Source organism: Kogia breviceps, chromosome 19 (assembly GCF_026419965.1).
Source record: "Kogia breviceps isolate mKogBre1 chromosome 19, mKogBre1 haplotype 1, whole genome shotgun sequence".
NCBI lineage: Eukaryota > Metazoa > Chordata > Mammalia > Artiodactyla > Physeteridae > Kogia > Kogia breviceps.
The window spans coordinates 12,236,747-12,251,243 of record NC_081328.1 but is presented as its reverse complement, the minus strand read 5'-3'; the positions used below and the strand labels follow the sequence as shown (position 1 = coordinate 12,251,243).

At 38.7% G+C, this 14,497-nt stretch overlaps 1 protein-coding gene across 2 annotated transcripts in view; it reads right to left on the bottom strand.

The window, feature by feature from the left end:
- Nucleotides 1–14,497, bottom strand: part of SMG6 (SMG6 nonsense mediated mRNA decay factor) — a 221,888-nt gene that overhangs the window by 39,309 nt on the left and 168,082 nt on the right. The window lies entirely within an intron of this gene.

Sequence of the window (14,497 nt, the reverse complement as noted above, 5' to 3'; positions counted from 1 at the left end):
CACATTTCACACCAAATGCTAAAGATCATCAACAGCAAGGTTCTGGAACAGATCCAGAAAACCAACCATGTTTATTGCAACAGAATTTCTCTGTGTTGGGATGACTGAAAGACCCAGCAAAGGCAGCAAAGAAAAGCAGACAGAAGAAAAACTGTTCATCAGTAAAGTCTCAGTCACCATCAGGTCCAACAGGCCTGGGAGTGGTCAGCAACAACAGACCCCTCAAGCAGGCAGGGTCTCAAATGACAATAGGCTGGGCAACGGGGACTGCCTTTACATATCCAAAAAGAATGTGAAAGTACATTATGTGCTCCAGTCTGCATGCTGCCCGGAAAGGGCTCCCACACCAGAGCAATCAACATCAGGAGGGGTCTTCAACAAATCTGAAGGCCAGAAACAAACACTGTAACACTTTTTAATGTGAAAATTAAATTGTGTTAATTACACCTCTACACATAACCCAGGTGTTATGGCAAGAGGCGCCTGGTACATCTGAAGGCTTTGCACTGTCTGCCAGTGCCAGTCTCCCTATCAGGGGTTACATGCAGATACCACAGAACGGCAGGATATTTGAGGTGTTCCAGGCTGATCTCACAGTCTGAGGTTCTGCTGTGTGACAGTACCCTATTCCAGGGGTCAGGGTACAATAACTCTTTGCTCCTTAAACTGTACTTCCTAAAACATTTTCAAGTATTCTACTGAATTCATTCAATAAATATTTATTAAGCATCTGCTATGCATAGTAGGGCTTATTTAAGACACGAGGGATACAGCAGTCAGTAAAATGATGTTCCTGTTGTCATGCAGCTTAACATTCTTGTGAAACTGAGAAACAAGCGAACAAATACAGGACAAGTAGTGGGAAGTACTAGGAAAAAAATAAAGTAGGGTAAGAGGGACAGAGAGTAACAGGGTAGGGGACAGTATTGCTATTTAATCTAACACGGACAGAGAAAGTCTCCTGGATAAAGTGCCATTTGATCAGACGTGAAGGAGTGAGCCACAAAGCAGAGAGGGCCTTACCTTCTGGGTACCTTCTCGGGCAGGTAACCAGAGCGCCAGGGAGCCCCTTCTCTCCTAACAAGGGTTCCCAGCTATGCAGTGTGAAGGAAGGGGAATAGGCTCTTCTAGCTCAGCCGAGTGAGAGGAGAGGCCTTTGAGAGCGCATGCAGCTCGCACGCCTTCCATGCAGTTTCTGGATAGTTTCCATCGCAGATGAGAGTTTTATGTTGAATTTTAAGTTGACCACAAATATTTAACTTCCCTGGACCACAAATGCAGTATCTTCTCTGTGGTTTAGCTGGCACCAAGTACATATTTACGAATCTCTATATGTCTGTCTGTTATTTAAATTTCTTATAGAAGTGCCAAGGTCTTTAGTTGTGATTTATCCCCTCCCATTCCATATAAGTGGGTCTAAACCCTGATCAGGCCTAATTCTTGGAGAAAGGAGATATCTTTACAATTGAAGCTTAGGGTCTTCCTAGTTAAATTTCCTATTACTGCTTTCTTCAAAAAATATTACTGGGGGGTCTATTCCAGGTTCTTGTATTTGAATTACAATGTAAAAAATGTTAAATTACTGTTTTTTCCACAAGAGAATAAAAAATAAAATAAAACTTAGAAAATCTACATATTTTACGTACATTAAAAGGACAAACAAACAAAAAAAGCTATGCATAAAGAGCCCCAAACTTCTAAATGTGTACTCTTATTTACTTACCAATTTCTGAGAATTATAAGCAGCACTAGAGTTACAAAGAATATAGGAAACAGTCCCTGCTCCCCAGCTGGGTCTGCAACAAGCTGGCTTGGGAAAGGGCTCTGGCTCCACAAGAGCACAAAATTCTGGGTCATTCTGAATCCCAGGGTCAGTTTCTCTTGTCCAACTGGCAAGAAAAGCCATGAGGCATTTTTATTAAATAAAGGCATACAAGCAGATCGTCTGAAACTCATGAGTTTCAAAACAATCTCTCCTACCTCATTCTTGTTATCTGTCACTGTCTTCATTTTCTGCAGTGCAACTTACTGGGCCTTTGGGCTATGGTTCTACTCATATTCAGGCTTCAGGGGGTGGGGAGATACCAAGCTGCAGAGCTGAGATCCAACACAGAACGACCAACGCTCACCTTCATAAAATGAATAGACTTTCAAAGTATTCAACGTGGAAGCCCAGAAACTCATTTAAAGGGGGAATTCCCTGGTGGTCCAGTGGTTTGGACTCCGTGCTTCCACAGAAGCGGGTATGAGTTTGATCCCTGGTCAGGGAACTAAGATCCCGCATGCCACACGGTGCGGGAAAAAACAAAAAAAAACAAAAAAAACTCATTTAAAAACAACTATTTTTTTAAAATTGGAGTGTAACTGCTTTACAATGTTGTTAGTTTCTACCACACAGTGAAGTGAATCAGCCATATGCATAGACACAGCCCCTCCCTCTTATACCTCCTCCCACTCCCCATCCCAGCCAACCAGGCCATCACGGAGCACCGAGCTGCGCTCCCTGTGCTATACAGCAGGTTCCCAACAGCTATCTATTTTACACATGGTAGTGTATTTATGTCAAACCTAATCTCCCAATTCGTCCCACCCTCCCCTTCCCGCCCTGTGTCCACACGTCTGTTCTCTACGTCTGCCTCTCTATTCCTGCCCCACAAATAGGTTCATCTGTACCATTCTTCTAGATTTCCACATATATGCGTTAATATATGATATGTTTTTCTCTTTCTGACTTACTTCACTCTGTATGACAGACTCTAGGTCCATCCACATCTCTATAAATGACCCAATTTCATGTCTTTTTATGGCTGAGTAATATTCCATTATATATATGTACCACATCTTCTTTATCCATTCATCTGTCAATGGACATTTAGGTTGTTTCCATGTCCTGGCTATTGTAAATAGTGCTACAGTGAACACTGGGGTACATGTCTCTTTTTGAAGTATGGTTTTCTCAGGGTATATGCCCAGTAGTGGGAATGCTGGGTCATATAGTAGTTCTGTTTTTAGTTTTTTAAGGAACCTCTGTACTAGCACTTACTTGTAATTAGAATGGCTTTAAAAAAAAAAAAAAAAAGAATGGCTTTAAGTACATGCGTCTAGTTATTTTGTCTACCCTTCCAGTTTTCCACTGAAATGACTGAAAAAAGAAAAAAAAAAAAAGAAAGAAAGTATATATCAGTACTAGGCAACCACATACCAGAAACTATGAGGAATTTTCTGTAAGACAAACTGCAGATGGGACTAGAAAGAGAAAAGAACTTCAACCCTTTGCCTGCTTGATAGGTTCATAGATGAGACTTCAGCAGCCATACCCCACTGATGCCCTTTCCTTGGAGCAACTAGGCCAAGAGCCAAGGTGGGTTCTGACACACTTAGAAGGGCACAACTGAATCCCACCAGGCTATCAGAAGAAACATAGCAGCTGCTGGCTTACAACTGGTGTGGGTGGCCGCATGAGGCAGGAGGAAGACAAAGCTGAGTCTGGCTTCTTAAAGAGGCAAGAACCCCAGAATGAGAACACTAAGTTGGTCTATTACAGCAAACAGAGGGTTTAGCTCCTTGCCATGACTATCTCTAGCTCTAGTTTCCTTTCTACACTCCTCTAGGAGTGTTTAACGCCTGCAGTGTAAATTAAATGTTCCTCTTTTCCTTTTATCTGCACCTGAAAAATCTTAACAGACATCCATCTGAGATCTCAATATGAACAAGCACAGACTGTCTAAAAAAGGATGGAAAAAAAAATCACCTAACATGTGAAAAGGTATTAAATTGAACAGAAGGATACCAATCTAAGGAATAAGTATCCCTCTAAAGCAGTCATTGTGAAAACTTTCAATTTCATATGCAACAGTAATGGCACAAGGACAGATAAATAAGATCATTGGAACAGAACAGAAAGTCTACAAATACACCCAAACATATATAATCGCTTGACTTATGACAAGCCACCACTGCAGGTCAGTGGGGAAAACTGATCTTTCAATAAATGGCGCTCAATCTATGGGATGTCTGTATGGAAAAAAATTAACCTTATCTCTACCTCATGCCAAAACCAAAAATTAATTTGAGATGGACTACACACCTAAATGTGAAAGGTAAAATAATACAACTTCTAGAAGAAAAAAATAGAAGGATATCGTCATGATCTTGTAGGCAAATAGTTCTTAAATGGGACACAAAAAGCACTAATCATTAAAGAAAAAACTGATAAAGTTGACTTCATTAAAATTAAGAACTTGTGTTTATCAAAAGACACCATTAAAAGTGAAAACATGGGGGCTTCCCTGGTGGTGCAGTGGTTAGGAATCCACCTGCCAATGCAGGGGACACAGGTTCGGGCCCTGGTCCGGGAGGATCCCACATGCCACGGAGCAACTAAGCCCGTGTGCCACAACTACTGAGCCCACGTGCCACAACTACTGAAGCCCGTGCCCCCAGAGCCTTGCTCCGCAACAGGAGAAGGCACCGCAGTGAGAAGCCCGCGCACCGCAACGAAGAGTAGCCCCCTCTCGCCACAACTAGTGAAAGCCCGTGCACAGCAATGAAGACCCAGTGCAACCTAAATAAGTAAATAATTTTTTTTAAAAAAAGTGAAAACATGAGCCAAGGCGGAGATGGTATTTTTAACACATAAATGTATATCCAACACAGTACTTATATATACAGAATATTTTAAAAATTATTCTATAAATTAATAAGACAAGCCATTGAAAGGAAAATGGGCACAAGTCAGGAACAGGCACTCCATAGAAGAGGATATCCAAGTGACCAAAAGCAGAAGAAAAGGTACTCAACATCATTATTCTCCAGGGAAATGAAAATCAAAATCACAATGAGATCCTTCTGCACACCCACCAGAATGGCTAAAATGAAAATCAAAACCAAAATCAAAACCAAGAGTTGGCAAAGGGAAGATGTGGAACAACTGAAGTTCTCATATACTGCAGATGGTCATGTATATTGGTACAACCACCTTGGAAATCTGCTTGGCATTGTCTACTGAAGTTAAACATACATCTACCTTATGACCTAACAATTCCATTCCTAGGTATATATCAAAGAGAAATAGAGCATATGTCCACCAAAAGACATACATAAAAATGTCCATGGCCGCTTTATTCATAGTAGCCAAGACTGGTAACAGAAACAAACTTTCATCAATAGTAGAAGTAGTAAACTGTGGTGTACTTATACAACAAAATACTACACAGCAATAATGAGGAATGAACTACTCTTACATGTAATAACATGAATAAATCTCTCGTAGATTGTGTTGAACAAAAGAAACAAAGCAGTGGGGGACTTCCTTGTGGTCCACTGGCTAGGACTCCAAGCTCCCAATGCAGGGGGCCCAGGTTTGATCCCTCTCAGGGAACTAGATCCTGCATGCTGCAACTAAAGATTCTGCATGCTGCAACTAAGGGTCCCGCATGCCACAACAAAGACCTGGTGCACCCAAATAAATATTTTAAAAACAAACACAAACAAAAGAAACATAAACAAATGATTCCATTTATGTACAGTTCAAAAACAAGCAAAACTGGGCTTCCCTGGTGGTGCAGTGGTTGAGAGTCCGCCTGCTGATGCAGGGGACACGGGTTCATGGCCCGGTCTGGGAGGATCCCACATGCCGTGGAGCACTGGGCCCGTGAGCCATGGCTACTGAGCCTGCGCATCCGGAGCCTGTGCTCCGCAACAGGAGAGGCCACAACAGTGAGAGGCCTGCGTAAAAAGAAACAAACAAACAAACAAACAAACAAAAACAGGCAAAACTAATGGATAGTGAATGAGATCAGAATAACTGCTACCTGTGTAACGGAGAGTATTAATGAGAGGGCATAATGGAGCCTGCTGGGATTTGAGAAATAGTCTGTATCTTGATCTGGGTGGCAGTTAGCATTTTTGTTTGTTTGTTTGTTTGTTTTTCTTTGCAGGGTATTTCTTTAATTCAGATCATGCAATTTTGGAAATAGGTATAAGTTATATTCAACAATATCTTTTATTAATAATACAGATGACATTTTTAAAAACCTCTTTATTGCAATATAATTGCTTTACAATGTTGTGTTAGTTTCTGCTGTATAACAAAGTGAATCAGCTATATGTATACATATAACCATATGTAAAAATATACTGAGCTCAAACTTAAACATAGTGCATATTACTTAATGAAGGTTAAACCTCAATAAAAAAGTAAAAAACAAAAACACACACAGGGCTTCCCTGGTGGCGCAGTGGTTGAGAATCCGCCTGCCGATGCAGGGGACACGGGTTCGTGCCCCGGTCCGGGAAGATCCCACATGCCGCCGAGCGGCTGGGTCCGTGAGCCATGGCCGCTGAGCCTGCGCATCCGGAGCCTGTGCTCCGCAACGGGAGAGGCCACAACAGTGAGAGGCCCGCGTATCACAAAAAAAAAAAAAAAAAAAAAAAAAAAAACCACACACAAAAAATACACAGAGTAAACTGCATTTCAATCTAGATTTTGGCAGTCATATTAGAAAATGATCAGGAAAAAATACAGGTAAGGCTATAAGCAGCAGTTAAATATAGTAATAGAAAACCAAATTAGTGAAATGAATGACTTCGTTGAGTCTCTTCTACAATACAAAATATAGAGATGAAAATAATGGTGGGGGGAGTAAACACGTGAAGATAGAACCCTAATCTTTAAAAGCTATTCCAGAAAGATCAAGACTGATAGGAGAAGAGCAATTATTTTAAAAAATGAGAAAGGAAAGGGGGGGAAAAAAAAGGAAAAGTAAACTTTCCTGAGTGAATAAAGCCTGAATATTCAAAGGACATGCTAAGAAACAATAACAGGAGACCAACACCTTCATCAGAGTTGGCAAAAAAAGTGGGTTTGGGGGGCTTTGTTTTATTTATTTATTTTTAATGAATCTGAAACTTCATTTGTATTCAACAGGAAAGAGTGCTGTGATCAATTAGTAATGCCTGTCTTTGGCACAGAATGAAAGCATATTTATCAGACATTTGCCATCCTTGACCCAGACATACCCTGGTTCAGTCTTTAATTTCCAAGGACAATGAGAAAAAATAATCCTGTAAGCATTAAAACAAACAAACAAACAAATAACAAGAACCCCACACAAATCTGACTGGTCTCAGACTTTTGTGCCCCCAAACTGCCCCATTCACGTAGAAGGGCAAAAGACAGACATTCTCAGATAAACTAAGACTTAGAAACATAATAAACATTTTTCTTTCAGAAAAAATACTACTTAAATATGTATCCCAGTATAACAAGATATTAGAAAAAAAATTGAGACCACTGTTTAAAAAAAAAATCAAGACCATCTTCAACAAATAAAAGGCATTTAAAAAAAAGGGAGTTGCACACCAGTCAGAATGGAATGGCCATCATCAAAAAATCTACAAATAATAAATGCTGGAGATGGTGTAGAGAAAAGGGAAGCCTCTTGCACTGTTGGTGGGAATGTAAATTGATACAGTCACTATGGAGCACAGTATGGAGGTTCCTTAAAAAACTAAAAATAGAACTACCATACGACCCAGCAATCCCACTACTGGGCATATACCCTGAGAAAACCATAATTCAAAAAGAGTCAGGTACCCCAATGTTCACTGCAGCTCTATTTACAACAGCCAGGACAAGGAAGCAACCTAAGAGTCCATCAACAGACGAATGGATAAAGAAGATGTGGCACATATATACAATGGAATATTACTCAGCCATACAAAGAAAAGAAATTGAACCATTTGTAGTGAGGTGGATGGACCTAGAGTCTGTCATACAGAATGAAGTAAGTCAGAAAGAGAAAAACAAATACCGTATGTTAACACACATATATATATATTTTTAAAAAGGTTGTAAAGAACCTAGGGTCAGGACAGGAATAAAGATGCAGATGTAGAGAATGGACTTGAGGACACAGCGGGCAGGGGAAAGGGTAAGCTGAGATGAAGTGAGAGAGTGGCATGGACATAAATACACTACCAAATGTAAAATAGGTAGCTAGTGGGAAGCAGCCCCATAGCACAGGAAGATCAGCTCGGTGCTTTGTGACCACCTAGAGGGGTGGGATAGGGAGGTTGGGAGGGAGATGCAAGAGGGAGGGGATATGGGGATATATGTATACATATAGCTGATTCACTTTGTTATACAGCAGAAACTAACACAACAATGTAAAGCAATTATACCTCAATAAAGATGTTAAAAATTAAAATTAAAAAAGGGAGGTGGGAGAACTGTTACACATTAAAAGACTCTTAAGAGACATATCAACCCAAAGTATGAAGCTTGCTTAGATTTTAATTCTGACAAACCCATTGTGAAATGACATTTTGGAGATAATTTGAAGAATTTAAAAATAGACTATATGATATTAACAAATTATTAATTTTGTTATGTATAATAATGTTATGTTATGCTAGAAAGAAAGCCTTACAAGTTAGACATATCTACTGAGTATTTTCAGTTATAATGAATGGAATTTGATTTAAAACCTCCAAGAACAAAAATCTGGCAGGGGGACAAAGAGAATGATTGAAAAAATATTGGCAAAATGTTGACAACTGCTTAATTTACATGGTGATTCATTACACTATTCTCGTTACTTTGCTTGTAGTCTGAAAATTTCAACAGTAAAAGGTAAAAACAAAAAAACCCAAAACAACAAAAACTAACCAAACAAAACCCAGGAACACAGTAGATAAATTGTATTAAAAAACAAATGACATAAAGCAAAAAGAGTAAAAGATACTTAATTCTATAACAGTGATGTTAATAGGATTCTGAAATAGTGCAAATGTCAAAAAGTACTCTTCAGAGGAAAGATACACAATGTACACACAATGCACACACACTGTAAAAACATTTAATGATAATAGGGTTGACAGTATATAGTGGTTAATCTGGACCTACAGCATGTGCCTGAATTACTGGATGTATGACCTTAGTTAAAAACCTGAACCTTTTTGTATCTCATTTTTCTTCATCTATAAAATGGGGATAATGACAGTACTTACACAGGTAAGAGTTGTTGGGAAGATTAAATCCTGGCACATTGTAAACCTTCAATAAATAGCTAGTATTACCTAAAATCTCACTGGTACCTATACTAACTAGGAAATGGAGAAGTGGTAAGAAAAGGAGGAAGCAGGAAGTCCTACATTTACACATGGGGGTGCGTGGCAGAAACTGCTACTTGTTTCCCATTATCTGCTCTCCTTCTCTTCCTCTGTAATAAAACTCTTGATTTTTAGCTGTGCATATGGTCTACCCAGAATAAAAGTATTTCCCAGTCTACACTGCAGCTAGGTTTGGCCACGTGACTCAGTTCTGGCCAACAGAATGTAGGCAGTAATGTGCATGAACTCCCAGGAAAGGCCCTTAAAGAAAAAGACATCTATTAATTTTTTTTTTAACTGTATTCCTTCTTTAACTGTTTCTACTTCGCACAGGCTTGCATACAGATGAGGTGGCTGGCATTCCAATAGCCATCTTAGACTATGAGGGGTCCCTGGAAATGAAAACCATGTATAGCAGAGCAACAAAATAGAAAGAAACTTGGTCCATGACACCATGGAGTACCAAACCAGAAAACCTCTGGTTTTGAGAGGGAAATCTATTTCTATCTTATTTAAGTTACTGTTATTTTGGGATTGTCTGTATCTTACAGCTGAACATAATCCTAACTAAGATGAGAGACAGTTCTATCCTATTTAATTGTTCTATTTGATAAGTAGAGAAAAAGAACTTATTTTATTTTAAAACTCAGAGATAAACAAGTGGAATTAAAATGCCATGAGCATAGAGGTGTTGGTTGCACAACACTATGAATGTTCTAGATGCCACTGAATTCTTCACTTTAAATGGTTAATTTTTATGTTATATAAATTCATATAATTTCACCTCAATAAATTAAATTTTAAAAAATACCCCAAAGTAGAAATTAGTAAGAAAAGTTTAAGAAATCCAACTATAAAAACAAAACAAAACTCCCAAATAACTTTAGAATCAAAGAGAAAAAATCAAAATGACAATTAAAGACTACTCAGAAAATGGTCATTAGAACAGTACACATCTCAATGAATTAGAATGTGGCCAAAGTATTAGTAATCACATATTCAAAGCCATAAAGCTTTTAAGTAAACTAATAAGAAATGAACATAGAAGATCCAACACAAGTAGGAGAACGAGTCTAAGAAAAATAAGAGGAAGAAAATAAAGATACAAATAAAAATTAATGAATTAGAAGACAATAAATATAAGAGCTAGTTTTTGAAAACTAAGAAACACGTACTGCTAACAAATTTAAGAAAAAAATCAAAGAACACAGAAATTAAATTAGAAATGGAAAGTGGATTTAAAACAAATCCTTAATTTTTAATTAGTGAAGAGATATCAAAAATGTGAAGGGACTTCCCTGGTCGTCCAGTGGTTAAGAATCCGCCTTCCAACGCAGGGAACATGGTTTCGATCCCTGGTCGGGGAACTAAGATCCCACATGCTGCGGGGGAACTAAGATCCCACATGCTGCGGGGCAACTAAGCCCACACGCTGCAACAAAGAGGCCACACACTGAAATGAAAGATCCTGCATGCTGCAACTGACAGCTAATGCAGCGCCAAAAATAAATAAATAAATAAAATATTTTTTTTTAAATGTGAAGATTTTAGAGAAATGGATGATTTTCTGGATAATGTCAGTCAACAAAATTGACACAAGAAGTGATAAAAATGTTCCATATCCTCATTGTGGTGATATTTACACCACTGTATACTTTTGTCAAAACTCATCCAATTCGGGCTTCCCTGGTGGCGCAGTGGTTGAGAGTCCGCCTGCCAACGCAGAGGACACGGGTTCATGCCCCAGTCTGGGAAGATCCCACATGCTGCAGAGCGGCTGGGCCCATGAGCCATGGCCGCTGAGCCTGCGCGTCTGGAGCCTGTGCTCCGCAACGGGAGAGGCTACAACAGTGAGAGGCCTGCGTACCGCAAAAAAAAAAAAAAAAAAAAAAAAAGAATGAGCGGGCCTGTTTGACCAGTGAAGAATAAGTGAATAGGAGAGTGGTAGGAGATGAGGTCAGAAAGGATGTAAGCCTCGGTAAGGGCTTGATATCTTTTATGAGTGAGATAGGAATCCTCTGGAGTGGCTTGGCAGTGGTGTTAACTAATCCAACTTACCTCTTAAAAGATCACACTGGCTGCTGTGTTCAGACTACACTGAAGGGGGGCAAAGATCACAACATGCCTACAGTAATAGTTTAAGCAAGAGAAAGTAACACTTTGGACAAGGGTGGTACTGCTAGAAATGGTTAAATGGCTGGATTTTGGTACGTACTACAAAGGTAGAGTGAAAGGACGACTGCTGAGAGGCTGAAGATAGAGCATGAGAGAAAAGAGTCAAGAACGACTCTTTAAGTAATACACACTATATACACTTGCCAGGTCACAGAAAAAGAAAAGCTGCTTCCCATTTCTTTGTACGAAGTCAGTACAGCCAAATACTCCAACACCCAAAGAAAAAACAGCAAAGACAGAAAAGAGAGGCCAGGCCCACTCTGGAAATGGATGTAAATATCCTAGGTAAAATCATAGCAAATCAAATATAGCAGACCATTAAAATATAACCCAAAAAGTGTTCATCCCAGTAAGAAAATAACAAGTCAAGTTTAGAAAACATTAATTTAACACATCACATATAAAGATGTGAAAAAAACTGTAAGAAACACAAATACATGGAAGCTAAACAGTGCACTACTAAATAACTAACAGATCACTTTAGAAATCAAAGAAGAAATTAAAAAATACATAGAAACAGGGCTTCCATGGTGGCGCAGTGGTTGAGAGTCTGCCTGCCGATGCAGGGGATACGGGTTCGTGCCCCGGTCCGGAAAGATCCCACACGCCGCAGAGCAACTAAGCCTGTGCACTGCAACTACTGAGCCTGTACTCTGGAGTCCGCGAGCCACAACTACTGAGCCTGTGCAACACAACTACTGAAGCCCATGCGCCTAGAGCCCGTGCTCCGCAATAAGAGAAGCCACCGCAATGAGAAGCCCGTGTACCACAACGAAGAGTAGCCCCTGCTTGCTGCAACTAGAGAAAGCCCGCACGCAGCAACGAAGACCCAACACAGCCAAAGATAAATAAATTTATTTTAAAAAAAAACACCAATATTACACAAACTCTCTCAGAAAATGGAGGAAGAAGAGGAGATTAAACTTCCCAAGCCATTTAATGAGGTCAGCATAACTCTAATTCCAAAACCTGACAAGATATAACAACATAAATATTCCTCATGAACACAGACACAAACATCCTTACCAAAATATTGGCAAATCCAATACAGCAAATAGGGTTTATTCAAGTAATGCAATGTTGTTTAAACATTTAAAAATCAATCAGTGACTCATAAAACTTAACAATAAGAAAACAAACCACCAAATTAAAAAATGGGCAAAAAATCTGGACAGCTCAATGAACTAAATATACAGATGGCAAACATATGAAAAGATGCTCAACATCATAAATCATTAAAAAATTGCAAATTAAAACAATAATGAGCTACCAGTACACACCTATTAGAACGGCTAAAATCCCAAATACAGACAACACCGAATGCTGGTGAGGTTGTGAAGCAACAGGAAATTTCACCCATTGCTGGCAGGATGCAAAATGGTACAGCTATATTGAAGGCGGCTGGGCAGTTTCTTAAAAAGCTACACATAGTCTTACCATATGATCTAGCAATTGTAGTTCTTCGTATCTACATAAATGAGTTGAAAACTTACCTCCCTATAAAAATGTTTATAGCGGCTTTATTCATAATTGCCAAAACTTGTAAGTAACCGAAATGTTCAGTAGGTGAATGGATAAACAAACTGTGGTACATCCATACCATGAATGTTATTCAGGAATAAAAATAAATATCATTATTTCATACCACGGAATATTATTCAGGAATAAAAAGAAATGAGCTACCAAGCCATAAAAACAACCTTAAATGTATAGTTAAGTGAAAGAAGACAATCTGAAAAGGCTAAATGTGATTCCAAAGCTTGTATGATTCTAGCTATATGACACTCTAGAAAAGGCAAAACTATAGAGACAGAAATAAGACCAGTGGTTGCCAGGGGCTAGAGAAGATCGAGGGAGGGAAGAACAGGTGGAGCACAGAGTATCTTTAGTATCAGACAGGGTATCTTCTGTCTGATACTATAATGGTAGATACGTGTCATTATATATTTGTCAAAACCCACAGAATGTACAACACAAAGAGTAAACCCTAATGTAAGTAATGTAAATAATGTAAACCCTAATGGACTGTAGTTAATAAAAATGTATCAATATTTGCTCATCAGTTGTAACAAATGGGCTACACTAATACACAATGTTAATAATAGGAGAAATTGCTGTGGGGAGGGGTGGCGGGGGAGAGCTTGGGTTTTTAAACTCTCATAAAGTAATAGCCATAAAACAAAAACATGATAAATTAGATTGCATCAAAATTAAAAACTTCTGTTCAGCAAGACACTGTTAAGAAAACAAACAGGCAAGCCATGTACTGAGTGAAAACATTCACAAAACATATATATTTGACAAAGTACTTGTATCCAGAATACATAAAGAAATCTTATAACTCAATAACAAGAAAACAAACAACTCAAAGAAAATGGGCAACAGATCTAAAACAGACCCTTCACAAAGAAGATATACAGATGGCCAGTAAGGACATGAAAAACTATGTAAATTCTATATTAGTCATCAGGGAAATGCAAATTAAAAACCCAAATGATATACTGCCCCCCTCCCCCAAATGAGGACGTGGAGCAACTGGAACTCCTATACATTGTTGGAGTGTAATATGGTGCAATCACCTTTGGAAAAAGGTCTAGCAATCTCCAATAAGAAGCATCCATATATCCTATGACTCAGCAATTCCAATCCTAGGCATTTACTCAAGAGAAAACACATGTCCACAAAAAGGTTTGTGTATAACTATTCATAGCAACTTTGTAATCATAATGGCACCAAACTGGAAATAGTCATCAATCCATGAATCAGAGATTGGGTAACTGTGATATATTCATAAAATGGAAAACTACTCAGCAACAAAAAGGAATAAACTGCTGATAAATGTAACAACATGGAGGAATGTCAAAAACTTTATACTGAATGAAAGAAGCCTTACTCAAAAGAGTATACGCTGTATGATTCCATTTTTATGAAGTTCTGAAAAAGGCAAATCTCATCTACAGTGGAAAAAAAAAAATCAAGACAGAGACTGCCTCTGGGGGTAAAGGTGGAGATAAGGGAGAATAATAAGACTCTAAATTTTGATAGGTTTTGGGTTACAGATGTATATGCATTTGCCAGAACCTAGCAAAGGTATACTTAATGTTTGTCCATATCACTGTATGTAAATTCTACCTCAAAAGAAAAAAGCCATAAACGAATACTGAACATGCTGAAGGATTTAGAGAAAATGTATTGACGACATAGATCA